General features: G+C 39.4%; 1 long non-coding RNA gene across 1 annotated transcript in view; it reads right to left on the reverse strand.

The window, feature by feature from the left end:
* Positions 5506-13732, reverse strand: part of LOC106505750 — a 342957-nt gene continuing 334730 nt past the window's right edge. The window contains exon 3 of the long non-coding RNA XR_002337760.1: positions 5506-6910. This is a non-coding gene — a long non-coding RNA (uncharacterized LOC106505750). The remainder of the gene's footprint in view (positions 6911-13732) is intronic.

Consider the following 13732-nt stretch of genomic DNA (forward strand, 5'->3'; position numbering starts at 1 on the left):
GAGCTCTCTCTCCCACCTCAAGGGAGAGGCTGCAGAAAAGGTTTGCATACTGGTAGGGCCTGTTAGCTGGCAGATTTCCATTGCGGTACTTATGTGGATCAGAGGCAGGCAGACAAAAAAAGGAAGGATTCTGCCTCTCATTTAGTCCTCTCTACTTCTTTTGATTGAAACTCTTATATGTCAATGAGAGGTAAATGCTGTGGTCAGAGGCTCACTCATGTGGCCATTTAGGAGACAGATTTCCAACCAATCACTTTGACTTCTGCCACCTTACTTCGCTACTCATACCCCATCACCCTTTTGGAAGAACCACCCCTTGAAAAGGGCTTCTTACTTCAATTACAAACTTTGCCTTCCCTGTGCTCTCAACACTGGCTGTCCCTACCCATTTATACAGTAATCTTTCCTACCCACATACCCTTCTGGAAATCTACCAAAAACCCTTCCTCTCAGTGTTTTGAACTAGAAGTCATCACATTTCACTGAATTCGTGTTTTTGATGGAATAAATTCAAAGACTCAAGCATTATGTTGGATTAGGGAAGATAGCTGAGATCCAAATTGGTCAAGAGTTAAGAAAGTTTGATAAGATAAAAAGGATTGACTAGGAAACAAAATGAAGGGAGGAGAGGAAATGGATCAAATCTGTGTTGGACAGAATTGAAGACAAAGCAAGCAAAAGTCCTCCAGTTCAGGTGTTCAAGCAGCTGAGAAAGTAGCATGAAATAGAATGACAAAGCTCTAAGCCAGATGCTAAAACAGAGGTAGCCCAGCCTCAACCTTTTTCATGGTTCTTCTGGCACTAAGCAGTTCTTACCAACAGATGTTAAAAGGAACAGCAGAGGCTTTACCTGTGATATAATGCCAAACGTGGCAGCAGCAGGAAGTTCTGTAATTTTCACACTACTTAAATGAAAAAAAAATTATCTCCCATAGGCAGTGTATGATGTCACTAACGTAATTCATTCAGAAGAATTGTGTTCAGAATTTATTAAGATTTTTTTATACAACCAGGAAAACAAGGAGGAAGGCAAAGATATTTTCAACATGCAGCTAAAGTTTTATCCATATACCCAAATGATAATCAATTGAAGTCAAGGAGGAAAAAATGGTCACTTCATTCAGCAAGCATGCACTGATCAATTAAGTGAGCCATTAAGAAAAAGTCAACTCCAAAAAAAAAAAAGGTTGAAATTGGATCTGTCTCTATGTGAGCGTATGTGTAGGTATTCAGCCAAACACAGGAAATATCAATAAAATAACAAGCCTCTGGTTATCATGGCCAGCCAGAATGCACTTAGGCAATTGCTCCATGACTTCTAAGGGCTCTGGATCTTAACAAAAATTGAGCAGAACAAAGATTTGTTTCCATATCTACTCTTAGGAAAGATAATGAAAACAACACAGTCTGGAAAAGAAAAAGCTTTCTATGTGCAAACATGTGTGCTTGTCCCACTAGAAGTAGAAAGACACAGAAGCTCAGAAGTGAATCACCACCTCTAGAACTAAAATGCCTGCAGCCATTGGGTCTAACTTCATTTCTCAGGAAATGAGGCAGTTCAGTCATGCACAGAAATTAAAGTGTACAGGTGGGACAGTGGTAAATAAAATATGAATTGTAATAGAATCTAAAATGCCAGTGGTTCTATTATTGTACGCTTTATGTGATCATGAGGCAAAACAGCCTGGGTAATGAGAGGTCACAATGGCTAAATATCAGAGCACTAATGGCTCTCACTGGTGGGAAGCAATGATCTCAATAAAATGCAACACTAATGGAAACAGTCCCACCAGGAAAAAGCTGACATCTCTATTACAGAAAAATGGAGATAAATAGAGAAACCTCAATCCACCAAAAATATATTGTTTCAACAAATAATGCCTTTTTAAAATCAGTTGGGAAACAACAGTTTCTGTTGCAAGTACCTGCTTCTAGTGCTACTTCTACCTAGACTCCAATCTTTAGACTTTCCCTTGAGTGAGTTAATCAGCTAGCTGTGTCTCACCATTCTTCAGAAGACTCTCGGATATGGCAGATGTGACCAACATGGCCATGAAACGAGAGCTCTGTGGTTAAGCAATGTGTGACAAGGCTGCTGAGGAAGAAAAGATGGCTCAAGCAGAAGCCAAGCATTACCTCAGGCTTAAATATATTCAGTCCACCCTGAGCCTCCCACCATAGCCTGCATATACTCAGGGTGAGGACAGAAAAGGTTATAGGGGTCTTTGTGAAGGCATCTTATTATTCTGAGGATCCTGAAGAGAACTGGGTTTTAAGCAGATGTCATGACCCCATACAGACTTGGGAAAATGACTTTAGCAGGTGGGATGACTTGCAGTGGGAAAAGAAAACAAAAGTCAGAGAGCTCAGGTAATCAGTGGATCCCTGCCCACTTTCTATCTAATGCAGGGTAAACACACCCTCCTGTTGCCCTCTGCTACCCAGATCCATTGCTGTGATCTTCTATTTAACTCTAGGCTAAGTATCAGGATTGGGTTTAAGACTGGGGATCTTAGACCAGAATTCTACAATGATTTGAAACCAATTATGGTCAGGAGTGGGGACTATGTTTGGAAGGGAGTACTGGATTTCCTAACAAGGAGATTTCAAGCCACATAGGCACCTGACTGCGCCACCCTCTGTACATCCCCCCTCCACATGCATTTGAAATTCTGAAGCCTCCTCCTGGAAAAGCCTGTGTCCTCTTCACTGTGCCGCAAGGATTCACACCATGACCAGTTGTGAATGATGGGAGTGTGTCATTTGCTCAGATGTGACTGGAAGAGGGAGAAGATTGAAAATCAGCCTGCTAGTGTGAAGTGTTGCTGCTCTGATCCCAGTTTTGAAACCTAGAGAATAATTTATTCCAGGTGGGCTATTGTCCTCTCCCATTCCATTGAGGAAGAGGAGTTGAAGAACTGGTGAAGCAATGGATTCCATTAAGAGAGGTATCAATGCTCATTGTGTTGCGTTTTAATAGCTCATGAAAACAATAGGGGAGCTACAAGAGTAATTCACAAAACTAATTTGCCTTCTTTGACTAACACTCCATGTGTAAACCTATTCAACTCCCGTTGCAGCTGCTTTCCCTCATCCCCTATTTATTCCTTTTAGGTATTCCTTCATCTCTTCATCTCATATTTCTCTTCATCTCATATTTCTCTTCATCTCTAATTTTCACAATTACTTCTCTTCCCCCAATTTACTAATACCCATTTGAATATTAAGACAGTAAATAAAAATTTCTCCTTATGTGAAACTATCAGGTGAAAGTAGCATTCAAACCTAGACTCTGAAACACTCTGTTTGCCAATATAGAGATAAACTGAATGTGTGTTCATTAGTCTGTCAACCAAAAAAGAAAAAAAGTAGAGAGTTTAGGGTCTAAGGAATTATAATTCAGGATACACAGGTTTGGGTGAAACTGAAAAGAGTGTTACAGGGAAGAGAAAGGGTCAGGGGCTTGTAAAGTCAGAAGCCAGGAGGCTGTGCTCTGACACAAGAAAGAAAATATTTGTCCTTAAGGGGTGTCTGTCACAAGTCATTTTAGGGCAAGTGTCTGATAAGTATCTTGAGTTTCTGGTAGATGCCCTGGATGCCTTTGTTAAGAAAATAAGTGGTCAGATTCCATCCAGGCTGAGATTGAATAATCATACTTCCTCAATGGCCTCCCAACTCCATTTCAGAGAGCTCTCTTGGCAACAATGTGAACTCCATTTTTATTTTCTTTTCACATCTAGAGGAACAGATGATTGAGTAAGAAACGAGGGTGGTGCTTGCCTGCCTTCATGATTCCACAAATGGCAGATCCTAGGGGATGGACAGGTCCTGCTCTCTTCTCTTCCTAACTACATTTCCTTTTCTCTCCTTTCTGTCTATGTGTCTATATCTCAACCTACCGTAAAAATTTCCTATTGCCCATTTCCCCTTCAATTTACCATAATATGGAACTAAAAATATGTATTTCAGCAATTTTGATATATGACGAGTTTTTATTTTTCAATTTACCATCTTTCTCCTGTGTGTAGAACATTACAGTGAGTTATATGGGATAATTTTTTTACAAGTTTACACTCTTCTGGTCTTCACTGTCCTCTGTAAGACAAAGCTTCCCTTCCCGCCCTGTAATGCCCTGTCAATGTCCTTGCCATTATTTAAGACCTAGCTCAAATCACACATCCTCTAAGAAATGGCCTTAATTCTTCAACTCAAAATTAATCATTTCTTTCCATTTATTTTTATAACACTATGGGCTTATATTTCTTAATTCCCCTTTCATCCAATCAGTCATGCATTCACTCACTATTCTGGACTGAACTCTGTCTCCTCCAAATTCACACCTTGAACTTGTGACTCCCATTGTGATTACATATGGAGATAGGGCTTTTTGGGAGGTAATTAAGGTTAAATAAGGTCATAGGGTGGGGCCCTAATCCCATAGGACTGGTGTCCTCATAAGAAGAGATAGGCACAAGAAGAAAGGGGGGGTCGCATGTGGGAAGCATGCACATGCAGAAGGGGGTCATCTGTAAGCCTAGGAGAAAGGCCTCAAGAGAAACCAAACCTGCCCACTCCTTCATCTTGAACTCCCAGTCTCCAGAACCATGAGAAAATATGTTTCTGTTGTTTAAGCCAGCCAGTCTGTGGTATTTTGTTATGACAGCGCTAGCAGGCTAATTTGCTTACGAAAAGTGCAATGCAAGCCTACTATATATTAGGTCTTTTCTTTATGGCCCCTACATAACACAGCCTCCTCTGCAGGAGTTATACTGATGCATAGAAGCTTCTGAGCTCAGGGAATACAGTTGACCTGAGGTTTCTGGCCATGGCCACGTCTACTGGATTCCCTTCCCACCCCGTTCACTGTCAGCCTAAGAAAGACAATTGTGTTTTATACCCACTGCCTTTCCTCTCATGCACACCCTGCTTTTGTTTGTACTAACAATTGTTTGTTTTCACATTTGAAAAAGAAGAAACAAGATGCATAAAAACTCCCTCTCCCTTCACCCTTTTTGGCTTTTTACAATTGACTGCAAAAAACTGTCGAAGTTCAGGAAAATTGATTTTTTTCCATTTAAATAATCTAATCCTCACAAACCTTTTAACACCCAAACAAAAACCATTTAAGGCACAGCAAGATAATTAATATTGAAAATAGTCTCCACAGGGGATCTGCATACCTACCTGCCAACATTTTCCATTTGGAGGAAGCATCTAGTTTGTAGTTTTAAGTTTATGGAAAGGTTTACCTCACTGACATGAATTCTATTTTAATAGACATTTCCTTCCACATATTTTACAAATTGATTAATTTAACTGGCTAAATACTAATTAAAAATGCATTAGGAAATAGTTAGTATTCAACAGCTTTGGTAATATTCTTATTGATGCTTTCAAAGCCCATTGAATCAGAAAATCAAGGCCATAGAGTCTTATTTCTCTACCACAGCCTCACTGATACACTGTACAAACTCACTGGTGCTGATGGGAGCGGCACTGGGAGGAGAGAGCCCAGCCAGGAGGAGGAGATAAGTCATTATCTCAAGGCCAAGTGCCACTATTAACACTGCAAGCAAATTCAGGATGCACACAAGCATAAAAATATCCCTTCCCCTCATACTCACCTTGGCTTCTGTGAATTGAGAGCATGCAATGGAACTGGAGTAAGACTGATAAAAACCCTGCATAGTGAGAACCCACTGCCTCCCACAGTTCTGCCAACACTGCTCATTTCTAACCTCTCCCTTGTGATAAAATCTTTTTTCCTCTGGAGAGCCAATTCTAATCACATCTATCCCTAAGACAGTTCTTACTCTCAAGTTCGTGAGCAGGCTTCCAGAAATCTGTGAACTTACAGAACTGAGAATGTATGAACATATTTCTGGAGAGAGGATGCATAGCTCTCAACAAATATTTAAAAATATCCAGGACCCTAGAAATGTCAGAAACAAGAATTATCTTTTCAACACACTGGATGCTATTTTCCCTCCTACTGTATACCAGTTACACTGCCTTACTGCCTTTCTATAGATGGGCAGTGCCTTCTCCCCCTTGAGTCTCTGCACATATGTGCCCTCTACCTAGACTACTCCCTACTTCCATTGGCTGATCCTCTTACTCATCCTTTTGATATGTGAGCAACTATCACTCTGACTGCCTGTTCCTCCAAACTACTCCTCCTATATTCTTTCAAGGCACTTACCACAGTTTATAACTTAATATCTGTGCAATTATATGACCAACATCTGTCTCACATTAGACTTTAAGCTTCATAAGGATGGGAATCCATGCCTGGCTCCTTCATTACTTTATCTGAACTTGGAACATCGTATACAGCTTGTAATATTTGTTGTGTGGATGGAAAATGCATGAATAATAAATGAATTAATGAGTATCCTAAGACCTACTTTTCACAAAGCCTCCTACAACTAAACTGGCTTATGCGGTTCTCTTAATTTTCTGAAATTTTATATTCTCAGGCATAGGAGAGCAATACCATTCATTTGAACACTGTTTCTTGCTACTTGTTATTTTATCTAAGTAAATCTTATGTACTGAGCTGACATAAGATTTCTTTGGGACAGAGATGGGTTGTACTCTCCTTTCATAGCTCCCATCTCACCTGACTCATTGTTGAGCACATATTAGGAAATAATCAGATGCTGTCTGATGACCCACAGCAAGTCAGCCAACTGTAGCTCAGTCTATTCCACACTAATTTACATTAATTGATCTAACTGATAAGGTAAGTATACGACTTGCCTCTCAGATGATCATCAGCTTCCTAAGAGCCTAGGTTTTCCTTTTCCTCTAGAATGTATAGGGGGGTACTGGATACTCAGCAGATTCAGTCAACTGTATGGTGACCACAACAGAGATATGCAGTCAGTAGCTCTATTTTCCATGAGACCTAAAAAACAAACAAACGAACAAAAACATATAAATGGGAAAAATATTAAGACTAGTCTGAGTTTTCTTATCTCCTTTGCTTCACCCAAGTTGTAACTTCCCCACTGCAGAAAGCTGAAGAACATCACACCGGCCCCCACCTGAATTGGCATTCTTTAGGGCTCCTGGTCCCACTTCTTACAGCTGTATTTGACTAAGTCAATTTACATCACTCTATCCTGATACTCCAACAGTGTGTTCTTCTTCTCAGTTAGAAGCCTGCGATATGAACTACAGGGATGGTCTATATCTTTTTCATTTACTTCCCAACTGCTATTCACTTTTAGGACAAGTCCATACACTTAATCAGGCATTGGACTGACTGATGGGTAAATTTTGGACAGGTTAGCAAGGGGAGGATCAAGATGAATTACTGTGTGTGGATGCCCAGAAGCTCAGGCAATGGGCATATTTCATAGCTCAATCAACAAAGACCTGAAGGCAGCATTTGTCCTATATCACTATTTATGATCAAGGAAGCAGGAGCAAAATACATAGTCTGTGAACCAAAAGAGATCCTGTTTAATAGCCTGGAAAGCTATTGTAAAGGTATTATAGCAACTATAAAGTTGTTATTGTTCTTATGCCTTAGGATGTACCATACTCTCAGAATCAGAACATGGCAATGGTACGCCTCCTTTTGAGAGGTCACAATATAAACTGTGTGTTTCACATTAAGGTTGGCCACATCTCTATCTAGGAGACCAAATAACATCAATTTCCAGGTAGAACATCAATCAAAAATCTCCAGATAGAATGGTATGTTTTTCACAAAACTGCCTGGTGTACACCCCATGTATTAATTTGCTTGGGCTGCTGTAACAAAATGCCACAGACCAGGTGACTTGAACAACAGAAATTTATTTTCCCACAAGAGAAACTATGGCTAGAAGTCCAATATTGAAGCATCAACAAGTTTGGCATCTGAGGCCTGTCTCTTTGACTTGCAGATGGCCACCTTCTCACTGTGCTCTCACATGGTCTCCCCTCGGTTTATGTATTGCTTGTGTCCTAAACTCCTCTTCTTATAAGGACAACAGTCAGGTGGGATTACGGCCCACCCATATAGCTTCTTTTTACATTAATTGCAACCTTAAAAGCCCTATCTCAAAACAGTCACATTCTGATGTATTCAACATATGAATTTGGTAGAGACATAATTCAGCCCTTAATATCCCTCATCCTTGGACTAACCATTCTGCCTCCTAACCAGTCTCTCCACACCTCCAGTATTTTCCCCATCCAAATCATTTCAGACTGTGGCCAGAAATCCTTCTTAAACAAATTTTGACCTTATTATCCTCCTGCTTAAAAAGAAATTTTAAAAAATTGCCTGTCGATTATAGAATGAAGTCCACACCTAGCTCATCACATAGAGCTCCTTCCAATTCCAGTCTCATGTGGGTCTCTTCCATTCCCAAACCCAATTAAACCCCTCCCTCTTCTCGTCAGAGGTCTCTCACTTTAGAGCCTGCGAGCAGGGCCTTTGATCAGAAGCTTCCTTCTGCCTGCAACATACTCCACTGTCACCCAAGACACATCTACTCCAACCATCCCCCACCATCACTGCCCTTCAGCACCACTCTCATCAGTACCATCTTTCTAAGTTCAAGTTCTATTCATTTTTAGAAGAATTCTCAAATTCTCCTTCCTCACTGTATTCTCGAATACCCTTTTCCTGGTAAATATGTTTTGATACCTCCAAGAGAAAACAATCTCTCCTTCCAATCTCCTAATCAAACTTAGGAAACAAGAGAACCTAGCAAGAAATATGTTTTCTTCCTTGGAGACAGGATCTATCTAAGTTTCCTGAGGCTACCATAACAAATTACTATAAATTTGATAGCAGAGACAATATCAATTTACTCTGTCACTGTTCTGGGGGCCAGAAGTTTGAAACCAAGCTATTGGCAGGGTAGCACTCTCTCTTGAGAAACCAGGTAGAGTTTGTTTCCTTCCTCTTCCAACATCTGGTGGCCGCAGGCATTCCCTCACTTGTGTCCACATCACTCCTATCTGTCTCCACAGTTCCATGACCTCCTCCTCTTCTGTCTGTCAAATCTCCCTCTGCCTCTCTCTCATAAAGACACTTATTGGATTTAGGGCCCACCTGAAAAACCCAGCATTATCTCCTCTTTCTAGATTCTTTTTTTTTTAATCCCCTACAAAAAATAGGAGTGAGAGAGTTAAGAGGTGAGACTCTTGAGACATTATTTAATAAATGTCTCATTTATTAAATTCATACAACAGGCATTTGGTGTTTCTGGATTCTTAATTGTTTCTGCAAAAACCCTTTTCCAAATAAATAATATTAAAGGTTTGGGCAGGTAGGATATGGACATTTCTTTTCGGGGGGGGGGATTTATTCAACCTACTAGAGAATTCTCAAATCTATAACACCAGTATGTCTTCAGAGTCTTATATAACAGGTGTGCAGCATATATTTATGGAGTGAATGGATAACCAGTAACCTGTTAGTTCAGTCCTAACCACTGAAAAATTGTTCACTGAATGAACAAACTATTAGTCTGATATAACACAATCAGGGGATTGATTTGGTGTTGCCAAGATAAAGCTTTTATGTATTGCTGATGCAAAAAGGAAAGGAGAATAATTGGTGGGTTCCTAGTATAAACCTCTGAGCTGGATGAATTGCTTATTGATAATTTTTATATCCTTTTGAATTATTTATTTGGACACTTTTCACTCTTAATCAAAGAGAACTTTCCTATGTTTCCAGTACTATTTCAGGGTATTCTAAATACTTTAGTGCCAGGAGTGTTAAAATGTCTGATGCCATTATTCTCATATAAAACAAAATAAAATTAACTCATATTTTTAATTCCACATGTTTATCAACATTTTTATACAAAACTAGATTTGTAAGTTCTTAGTAGTATAGATCATTAATGATTTAAAATATAGCATCATTTTGAATGATAATTTCATTTATTTTTAAGTAGATATAATAAACAGCATATATTACAATATGTTGTGATATTTAAATAAATAAATCTACTTTTGTTTTTTTTAACTTTAGCATAGCTACTTTCTTCAATATAGAAAAGACCTGTTTAATACCATAAGAGTAGGCAACACTTTATACTCTTCAACTGTATTCCCATGCTATATTCTCATTAAACCACATAACAATCCTGAAAGTATAACCTACTTTATTCAAATATCTAATCACAGACAAGTTTCTTTTCAGAATGTAGTCTTGTAATGATTGATTTAAATCCCTTTCACATAAAACTGCACCCCAAAAGATCAAATACCTGAGAATAAACCTAACCAAGGAGGTGAAAGACTTATATGCTGAGAACTATAAAACATTAATCAAGGAAATTAAAGAGGATTCAAAGAAATGGAAAGATACTCCATGTTCTTGGGTTGAAAAAATTAATATTGTAAAAATGGCCATACTACCCAATGCAATCTACAGATTCAATGCAAACCCTATCAAATTACCCATGACATTTTTCACAGAACTAGAACAAACAATCCAAAACTTTATATGGAACCACAGAAGACCCAGAATTGACAGAGAAGTCCTGAGGAACAAAAACCAAGCAGGAGGCATAACTCTTCCAGACTTCAGGCAATATTAAAAAGCTTCAGTGTGGTATGGGTACCAAATCAGACATATGGACCAATGTAACAGAGAACCCAGAAATAAACCCAGAAACCTACAGTCAATTAATCTTCAACAACAGAGACAAGAATATAAAATGGGAAAAAGACAGTCTTTTCAGCAATTGGTGGTGGGAAAACCGGACAGCCGCATGTAAGTCAGTGTAACTGGAACACACCCTCACACCATGCACAAAAATAAACTCAAAATGGTTGAAAGACTTAAATATAAGATAAGACATCATCAAACTCCTAGAAGAGAACATAGGCAAAACATTCTCTGACATCAACCTTACAAATGTTTTCTCAGGTCAGTCTCCCAAGGCAACAGGCATAAAGGCAAAAATAAACCAATGCGACCTAATCAAATTGACAAGCATTTGTACAGCAAAGGAAACCATAAACAAAAAACAAAAAAAAATAACTTACAGAATGTGAGAAAATAGTTTCAAATGATGCGACTGACAACAGCTTAATCTCTAAAATATACAAACAACTTATACAACTCAACAGCAAAAAAGCCAACAACCCAATGGAAAAATGGGCAAAAGACCTGAATAGACATTTTTCCAAAGAAGATATACAGATGGCCAACAAACACATGAAAAAATGCACAATGTCAGATTTTTAGAGAAATGCAAGTCAAAACTACTATGAGGTACCACCTCACACCAGTCAGAATGGCCATCATTATTAAGTCCACAAATAACAAATGCTAGAGGGGTTGTGGAGAAAAAGGAACCCTCCTGCACTGTTGGTGGGAATGTAAGCTGGTACAACCACTATGGAGAACAGTATGGAGGTACCTTAGAAAACTACGTATAGAACTACCATATGACCCAGCAATCCCACTCTTGGGCATATATCCAGACAAAACTTTCCTTGAGGAGTTCCCATCGTGGCGCAGCAGAAATGAATCTGACTACGAACAATGAGGTTACAGGTTCGATCCCTGGCCTCACTCAGTGGGTTAAGGACCCAGCGTTGCCACGGGCTATGGTGTAGGTTGAAGATACGGCTCAGATCTGGCATTGCTGTGGCTCTGGCGCAGGGCAGCGGCTACAGCTCCAATTAGACCCCTAGTCTGGGAACCTCCATATGCCACGGGTATGGCCCTAAAAGGACAAAAGACAAAAAAAAAAAAAAAAAAAAAACTTTCCTTGAAAAAGACAAATGCACTTGCATGTTCATTACAGCACTATTCACAATAGCCAAGACATGGAAACAACCTAAATGTCCATCAATAGATGATTGGATTAAGAAGATTCGATATATATACACAATGGAATACTACTCAGCCATAAAAATGAACAAAATAATGCCATTTGCAGCAGCATGGCTGGAACTAGAGACTCTCATACTAAATGAAGTAAGTCAGAAAGAGAAAGACAAATAACATATGATATCATTTATATCTGAAATCTAATATACAGCCCAAATGAATCTTTCCACAGTAAAGAAAATGATGGATGTGGAGAACAGACTTGTGGTTGCCAAGGGAGAGGGGGAAGGAGTGGGATGGACTGGGAATTTGGGGTTAATAGATGGAAACTATTGCCTTTGGAATGGATGAGCAATGAGATCCTGCTGTATAGCACTGGGAACTACATCTAGTCACTTATGATGGAGCATGATAATGTGAGAAAAAGGAACGTTTATGTGTATGTGTTACTGGGTCACCTTGCTGTACAGTAGAAAATTGACACAACACTGTAAACCAGCTGTAATGGAAAAAAAAATCACTAAATAAAAATTTTTTAAAAATCCCTTTAACAGAGAAAAAATATTCATCAGAACCCATAAAAATAAAAAATAAAGAACCTTTTTTTTCTAAAAATCCAAGGTCTCTCCATTGTCCTAAGATAAAAAGAGATGCAACCGAGAAAAAAAAATCAATGGAAAAACTTATCTTGGGAATAACTGAACAATGACTTTTAGAGTCTTAGAAACCCTGGAGGGCTCAGACTTTGTTATATCTCAAAGGGGCTAAGTGACTTTTCAAAGTCACAGGGTTCCTGGAGTCAGAACCACAATCAAGTATCTTGATTTCCAGTCCCATGAGAACATGAGGACAAACAGAATCTGCCATAGACTTCGATGTCCATCATCAGTTTATGACACAGAGCAGTTAGGAGATGTGATTGTATAGCTCGGTGTTACCTGGGTTCAGGAAGAAGGGAAACCCAGGTTTGCTGGAGGTAGTTCCTACCACCTGCAGTGGCCACTTGTTAATACCTTCTCAGCACGGTGTTCATTGATGTCACATTAGTAGACTGAAAAGCCAGGGTAGAAGAATTTATATCATGGAAATCAGCAAATGCTACAGATTAGGACTTTACTGGGGGAGGGGGAGTTGTTAAATATTTATCAGTTTACCATTGCTGAAACCCTCTCTCTCCAACCTCAGGAAGAACAGTGTTCAGCTTAGATTCCCTAGACACCAGATCCATCCAGCCTGGAATGCCATTTTATCACCTACTGTTAGACTGCTAGCTTAGTAAACTTCTGTTCACCTCCCAAGTCTCAACTCAAAAAGTGCTCTCTCCTTCTGTTTCCATCACCCTCTCCCTCTCCCTCTCCCTCTCTCTCTCTCTCTCTCTCTCTCTCTCTCACACACACACACACACACACCTGCCCTCCAATGTCGAATTCTTGTCCATAGTTTACTGAACTATGCTCAGTAAATTCTTCCACCAGGTCAAGAAAAGACTGGATTGCAAACATGTTAAATGTCTGTCCCCCACACACACCAGACTGTGAGCAACTTGAGGGCATGGACATGGGATTTTCTTCCCCATGGTCTCAGCACCTCGCAGAGGCAGACATTGGGTACTTTAGTACGTGGATCTAGAGTCAGGTCATAGCTCTTTCCTCCTATGCATCTGCTCTGAATTAATAACTGTAACTGATCATAAAATAGAACAGTTTGGAAGAAACAAAGGCAAATATATTCTAGGGTAGCAGAGGACTACTTTTTACACACTGTACTCTGCTCCATCAGGCATCTAAAAGAAATTGCATGAAAGAGAACGTTCTTACTCCTATGTTAAAGTTATGACACTGGATTATAATTTAATTATATGTCTCTTTATTAAATTTTAGTTTTCATGAGGTTAAGGGCAATGTCCTATTCACGTCTGTGTTCCCAGAC

The sequence above is a fragment of the Sus scrofa genome, chromosome 13 (assembly GCF_000003025.6).
Source record: "Sus scrofa isolate TJ Tabasco breed Duroc chromosome 13, Sscrofa11.1, whole genome shotgun sequence".
Classification (NCBI taxonomy): Eukaryota; Metazoa; Chordata; class Mammalia; order Artiodactyla; family Suidae; genus Sus; species Sus scrofa.